Here is a 7,326-nt window from a genome sequence, read left to right on the forward strand (position 1 = left end):
ATTTAAATGTATATTCAAATTTATATTTGTTTATTTAAATGAAATCATTATTATATCTATAATTTTATAACATTGACACATTTTACATACATATATATATATATATATATATATATATATATATATATATAAACAAATACATTAAGAATAGAATCCATAATCTCTAAAATGGTAAAAACCATTGCAAACAGAGATTTCACGTCAAAGTTTAAAAAATTTGTTTTTGAAGACCAACCCAACACTAACAGTCAGTTTAAAGGGATTGGGAATTATTAGATTCTATTGAGTTATGTTGTCGATTTTGGTTGAGTCCTCTTAGGAGAGGGTGTGACTTGATTTTGCAAAGAGATCATCGAGTAATTTTACTCCACCGTCAATTGTGAAGGAGAAAATGAAGAGAGAGAAAGGGGGAGGAAAGAGAGAACGGAGAAAGAGGGAGGAGGGGAGAGAGACAGAGGGTCTGTTTGGTTTAACTGTTAAATACAGCTGACAGCTGTTAGCTGATATCTGTTACTGTTAGCTGATTTACATTAAGTATTTGGTAAAATTATATTTAGCTGTTGCTGTTGATATGTGAAATAACTAATAAAAATATATATCATATAATTTATTTTATTATTTAAATAAATATAAAATTATAAATTTATTATATTATATTATTTATTTTATTATTAAATTAAATATATAATTGTTAAATTAATATATTATATCATTTATTATATTATTAAAATAAATATATAATTATTAATCTATCGTATAATATTATCTATTTTATTATTGAAATTAGAAAATAATTGTTTTAAAAAAATTAAATAACTTCAAAAATATAGATAAAATAATAAAGTAATTATTATTGTTAATAAAAAAATTAATAATTAATTTTAAGTATTTAGATATAAATAAATATTTTATATTTTATGTTGTTAATAAAAAAATATTTTAACAAAGTTGAAATACGTTAATTAAAATGTTAAAATTATAAATAAAAAAGTATTAATAATATTAATTTTCAAGTTAAATAAAAAAGGATAATACGATCAAAATAAAAAATAAAATCAAATTAGCTATCAGCTAATGAGAAATAGCTTTAAAAATAGAGCTGATGCAAACTACAGCTGATGGGTGCCATATCAGTTACCCATCAACTATCAGCTTTATTTTTTTAAGCTTGCCAAACACTCTAGTTCACATGTTTGGGTGTCTATCAGCTATCAATTGTACCCAATATGTAAATCAAACACCCCCAGAGACGGAGAGAGAAGAAGGAAGAGATATATATCCAACTTGGCAAAGAAATATATATTTTTTTAATTGACGAAAATTCAGTTCGGTATCATCATATCATCAATTGGTTGGAATTCCCATCAAAATTAACAAAGTTTAAAGCACTAAATTAAGGAGAATTATTGTATAAATTAGGAGTACTAAAAAATAGTACTCCCTTCAGAAATAAAAAGTCAATTTTTCTTTATTTTAGGAAGGTGAGACATTTATATTCAGATAAAGAGTGCATGTACACTGAGTGCATGTACACTGAATGCACTTAATAATTTCTCTTAAATTAAAGTTAAACGATGGTTATGCAATATTTTCTTTTGGGGTGGGGGAAGTATCAATCCCCTCATTAATATCTATGACCATAGTGCACTAATTTTTGGGGAGAAGAAAATGAAAAACACATAGGATACATTAGTCTTCCTTCAATAATGTTAATCGGCAGCTGCTAAATATCTGATATATTATCAAATTAAAAAGGATCATTTAAAAAAGATAATTTGTAAATATATAGATTATTATTTTCTTTTTTATTTGGTATCAATATTTAAATTGAATTGCTAAAATAAAAATAATGGATAAAATTATATAAAAAATTTTAAAATTTAAAATTGATAGCTCGCGAAAAGCTTGTACCTTTTTGTCATATTAGCCTTTACGATATTGAGAACCATGTAATCAATAATAATTTTAAAATGAAACTGACAAAACATATGATTTATTAATTATAATTAATGAAATTGTTATCGTGAATATATATAACCCAAACTCAGTCTACTATGGACTCAAAATCTGACTTATTAAATATATGAGTTTCACATAATTATATCTTGGGTCCATCACTACAAAAAAAAAAAAAGATTACCAACCGATCGAATCGGTTGCTGATCCATTAAAATCGGTTGCTAATCAATTTAGTAACCAATTTAGCAACTGGTTCAGTTAGTTGCAATGAGTCTGATTGCAAATAGCAAGCGACAATAAAATTAATTATAAATAGCAACTGACAACTAAATTGATTACTAAATTAATTAAACTTAGGAAAAAAAAAACATTCGATAAAAAACTATCAGTTGCCAGTGGCAACCGATTTAACAACTGGAATCGATTGCTAATAACAACCAAAATATAATTAATTGTAAAAAATTTGGTGTCTTTAATTTTGTAATTTTGCAACCATTTTGTAAATCGGTTGTTTTTTGCAACTAATTTAGCAATAGAAAATTCAGTTGCTAATTTAAAAAAAAAATTATCAAAAAAAATAAATTTTCAAATAAGAAATAAAAATTCAAATAAATATACTTTTCAAAAAATTACTAAAATAATAAATTATTAATGAATTTTAGTACTAAAAATTAATATAAAAATATTATAAAAAAATTACTAATAATAACTATTATAAAAAACATTAAATATAAAAACATATTTATAAGACAAATTACTAAAAAATTACCATATATATTATAATAAAAAAAACAAAAAATTAATACTAAAAATAATTTGCTAACAAAAAAATATATTTTCACAAAAATTTTTATTTTATGCAAAAGAAAAATAAATTAAATAAAAAAGATGAGAAAGAAAAAGATGATGAAGAAAATAGATGATAAAGAAAAAGAAGATGAAGAAGAAAATAAATAAAAAAGAAAAAAATGATGAAGAAGAAAATATATGAAAAAGAAAAAGATGAAGAAGAAAATATATGAGAAAAAAATTAATGAGATGGAGAAAAAAATAGATAGAGAAAAAAAAATAATGAAGAAAATAGATGAGAAAGAAAAAATGATGAAGAAAATATGTTAGAAAAGAAAAAACGATAAATAAAAAAGATGAGAATGAAAAATATAATGAAGAAAATGAGAGAAAAGAGAAGAAAGTGAGAAAAAAATGAGAAAAAAAATGAGTAGTAGGTAAAAAAAATGAGTAATAAAAAAAGAAAATAAGTAGTAGTTTATATAAGCAAACTAGCAACTGATTTTAACAATTGATTGTTGGTTGTTAATTTTCTTAAAAAATTGTGTGAAAATTTTTGGGAGAAAATTTTGTAATCGATTAGTAATTAATTGCAAAATCGGTTATTAATAGCAATCAATTTTAATCGGTTACTAATAGTAACCAATTTGCAAATCGGTTGCAAATTAAAATAAAAAAAGGCGAGAATTTTTTGGGAAAAATCAGTTACAAAATCAGTTTTTAATAGTAATCGATTTTAATTGATTTCAAAAAACAAATTGCAAATAAAAAAAATGGACGGAAATTTTTGTAGGAAAAAAATTGATTACAAAATTGATGGCTAAAAGTAACCGATTTTAATAGGTTATTGTTAGTAACCGATTCGTAAATCAGTTGCTGATAGAAAAAAAGAAAATAAAAAATTAGGCGGGATTTTTTGGGGGAAAATTGGTTACGAAATTAGTTTCAAAAATCAGTTATTGTTAGCAACCGATTTCGCAAATCGGTTGCAAATAAAAAAAAAAATTGAGTGAGAATTTTTTAGAGAAAAAAATTTAACAGCCCGATTTATAATTGGTTACAAAAATCGGTCGTTATCAATAACTGATAAAAAATCAGTTGCAATAACAGCCGATTTTGACAACTGATTATAAATCCGTTGCTAACTCTGCAGCTAATTAAAATAATTTTTTAATTTAGTAATCGATTACCTAAATCAATTGTTATTAACAATCAATTTTAAAATATATTATTATCAGTAACAGATTTTAATAATCGATTTCTTAATCAATTGCTAATAATATATTTAATTTTTTTAATATTAATTAACAACCAATTTTAATAATTAATTATAAATTGGTTACTAATAACAATTGATTTAACAATCGATCCTTAAATCAGTTACCAAATTTTTTCAAAATTAATTATTTTATTAAAAAAACTGCAATCACAAATCATTTATAAAATTAACTGCTAATATCAACTGATTTCAATTCAGTCAATTGTAATAATTAATTGTAAAATTAATTATTTTTTTGTAGTTCATAATGATTGAGTTTAAGTAAAAATTTTTCATTAATTTTAAACCTTTAATTAGAAGTCACATTGATTTAGTTTTGAAATTTAATAAATTACATGAAATTTATTGTCAACAAATAGATGAATTACATTACCAAATGAATAAAAATAAATAAATAAAAGAATTACATTAGGATCCTATTAAGATAGGGCTTTTTTTTCTAAATAAGTGGGTTTGAAAAAAAAAATAAACACATAAAAGGATGACTTATAAAATATTTATTATATATATATATATATATATTTTTTAACTATGTAAAACGAGATAAAAATGAAATAGCTTTAGTAGCGTCCCATTGACGTGGAGAGCTTAGCTAAAAACACGTTCCTTTGATAAATATTTTGTAAGTCACGTGGTTATTTTTTTCAAACACACCTGTTTGCGGAAAAAACACCACCAAGATATATGGTTTCAATATTGTATGAATATGCTCCTAGGCACTAGCTATAATTACAATATAAACGATTAGCTTTCCACTAGAAATTTATTCAACTCTTATTTATTATTAGCAGATGGAAATCAATCAATTTTGTATCTTCATTCAGGAGCATCAAATTCTCCTTGTGGTGATCTAGCTTCACGAAGCTGCTTCTCCGTGGAGAGAATTTTAGCCAACCTATACACAAAGGTGCAATTCAAATTACCAGAAGAAAAAAAAAAAAAAAGTTAAGAAAACAACATATGGGCATAGCTATATACATACTTTTTCAGAGCATCTTCATTTGTAGCCTCGTAAGCAGGCTCAAAGGCACCGTTGTCCAAGTTCACCCTGGCAACTCGTTTCTTGAGCAACTCCTCACCAACTTTCACAAGATTCTTCAAGTTTTCTTCCGTGGCAATATCCACCGAAGAGAGGTTTCCACTTAGTGTATCGTCCTGAATTCGAATGTAATTATCTTCGGAGTGAAGAGACTTGAAAACGGTGGAAATGTGAAAATCAACCATGTCGCTGCTGGCTTGCATAAAAATATCCACCAAGGGAGTAGAGTGTTCGCTGTTTAACCATCCCAACAAACCCCACTTAGCAGCATCATCAGCACGATATTTTTCTTCGCATTTTGGTGAACCAGTCCCCAAGGATAACACCAGAAATCGGTTATAGTCTGTTGGCTTTATGGGCAAGAAGAAGTCTGAGTTATCGTTGTTAATTTCTTTCATCACAGCATTCATAGCTACCAAAGCCTGAAATACTAAACAGAATCAGAAGAATGACCAGAGATTTTAATATATATACAAATCAACGATGCTGAAGATCAATTAATCCTCGCGAGAAGATACCGGATTATTAGCAGCCACGCCTCAATCAATAAGATGGAATTCCCTCACTTTTCCTGTGGAATCCTTGGTTTCGAAACGGTGGGCTGGGAGATAAGTTGGGGCAGCTGAAGTTGCAATGCATATATCCGAGAGAAGGGCATTAATGGATGGGTTTCTCTTCACCTGAACAAAGCATGCATATGCATGAGGCAAGAATCATCAGAAAGAGGTGGAGCGAACCAAATTCATGCAGAAGAGATCTATTATCAAGTTATGAACCTCATAGGTGGAGAAGACAGTTGGTTGGAGGCGCTTGATATCAAACGTTGGAATGACAACATTTGTTAACGTCTGGTCCAGTCTTATATCTCCTAATTTTTCCTTCACAATTTGGTGTAAATATTTTCCATCGTACTTGGGTTCTGTCAGTGCCCGAACCAGATTGGTCGCAGGAGCAAAGGGGGAACTGTTGCAAAATTACAGAAATTAATTATATATAGTACCCACATGCATATGTTAGCAATTGAGACACTAGCTCATCGATCGATCATCATTTCAAGCTTTAATGAATTGTTATTACCTGTCTTGGTGGAAGATTTTAGGGCAGTGCTCGAGATACAAGTCTGTGATGTCCTTGGCAGCAAACAAAGGTCGATTTTTCTCATTCAGTGCTGTGAGCATAGCAGTCACGAGGCCACCAGTGCTAGTTCCTGCGATGACATCAAAATAGTCCGCCAATCTTGCATCCTCTCCATCCAGTTTCTGCCCAGGGTTTTTATTTTAGTGAAAAAGAAATTGCATCAAATATTAACTATACAATTGGGTAAGATTACCCTACATCCAAGTATATAAATTATGATAGGTTCCATGTATATGTGTGTGTAATATATATGACTTTCTATTAGATGAAACACCCATGTATAAGTAAGAATTTTTCTAACTAAAATAATGTAGGTCATGTGTAAATACGCAAGACATAATGTTGTGTTTATTCACCTGAAGCTCAGAATCTAAAAAGCCAAGGATTGTTGCTGGTACGATTCCTCTTATTCCACCACCATCGACGCTAAGAATGGTGATTAAGTTTCCGTAAGTTGGAGGCTGAAGGGGAGATCTTGGAGTTTGCAGCTGGGGTGATCTTGGAGTTTCCATATCAGATTTTAAGTGACCAGGAAATGCTAAATAATATAGAGAAAGAACCGAGGGTCCTGAAAGAAGAGATGAAGAGGTTAATGTGTTAGAGCTTGGAGTGAAGAGAGACTGTGTACTACTGTAAAGTGTTTGAACCTGCAGTCTCCCAAGCGAATTGGAAGGGTACTTATAGACCTGAGCACTTGACTAATTAAATATTGAATTTTCAACACAGTAAAGCCTTATACTAGTCAAATATATATCATCCCATTTGAAATTCACTAGTTTTAATTGGTCAACAAATTTCAGGGGATGATTTCTGAAGATGATTTCTCCAGGAGGGAGTGGAGTTTGCTTCTTAATGATTGTAAAATGCTTCTGTAGCAGGGGTCAGGCTTCTTCCTCCTTTGGAACCCTCGCCAGGCAAACAATGTTGCTCATCAGTTAGCTGCAAACCCTAGTCTTTTTGACGTGACCTGGTCAGAGCCCTTGTTCTTGGATTGTATCCGATTATGCTCTTAGTAATTTAAAAAAAAAAAAATCAGTAGATTACAAAAAAAACAAATGAAAAATTCCAGGAGACGAGGGATCATTGATTGGGCCATCCTACGAAGTGGCGGAGCTAAAGATGT

At 28.6% G+C, this 7,326-nt stretch overlaps 1 pseudogene; it reads right to left on the bottom strand.

Annotated features, from left to right (window-relative positions):
- Nucleotides 1–4,843: 4,843 nt before the first annotated feature.
- On the bottom strand, nucleotides 4,844–6,715 carry LOC131177874 (patatin-like protein 2; annotated as a pseudogene).
- Between the last annotated feature and the right edge of the window lie 611 nt (nucleotides 6,716–7,326).

The sequence above is a fragment of the Hevea brasiliensis genome, chromosome 2 (genome assembly GCF_030052815.1).
Source record: "Hevea brasiliensis isolate MT/VB/25A 57/8 chromosome 2, ASM3005281v1, whole genome shotgun sequence".
Taxonomy (NCBI): Eukaryota; Viridiplantae; Streptophyta; class Magnoliopsida; order Malpighiales; family Euphorbiaceae; genus Hevea; species Hevea brasiliensis.